General features: G+C 35.3%; 1 protein-coding gene across 1 annotated transcript in view; it reads left to right on the forward strand.

Moving 5' to 3' along the window:
- Positions 1 to 399, forward strand: part of LOC106870313 (E3 ubiquitin-protein ligase MIB1) — a 16,639-nt gene that overhangs the window by 437 nt on the left and 15,803 nt on the right. The gene's annotated exons all lie outside the window — the stretch shown is intronic.

Consider the following 399-nt stretch of genomic DNA (forward strand, 5'->3'; position numbering starts at 1 on the left):
TTATGTAACTAACAATATTCTATTTCCTTCCTTTCTCAAAGACAAGGCTCACCACTGTAGTGAAGGTAAACCATCTTGGATGTTAATCATATAAACACAGCCATTACAGTGTGAAAGGGAGGTGACCTATTGAAGAAAGGAAATGTTATTCTCAAATAACAATAATACAGGGTAGAGGAGAGGTCTGTATGATAACCTTTATAGTGCTGGGGCTATCATACATCCAGTCTATTCAATGAAGAATTGTGAATGAACAGATCTCTCTGTCATACATATTGTACACAACGTATATACATAGTGTGTATACGTTTCCTAGATGTTTACAGCTTTCTGAAGATCAAAATGCAAGTGCACGGATGTGACTATTGTCATCAATGCACTGATGACAATATATATATA

The sequence above is a fragment of the Octopus bimaculoides genome, chromosome 30 (genome assembly GCF_001194135.2).
Source record: "Octopus bimaculoides isolate UCB-OBI-ISO-001 chromosome 30, ASM119413v2, whole genome shotgun sequence".
NCBI classification, from domain to species: Eukaryota; Metazoa; Mollusca; class Cephalopoda; order Octopoda; family Octopodidae; genus Octopus; species Octopus bimaculoides.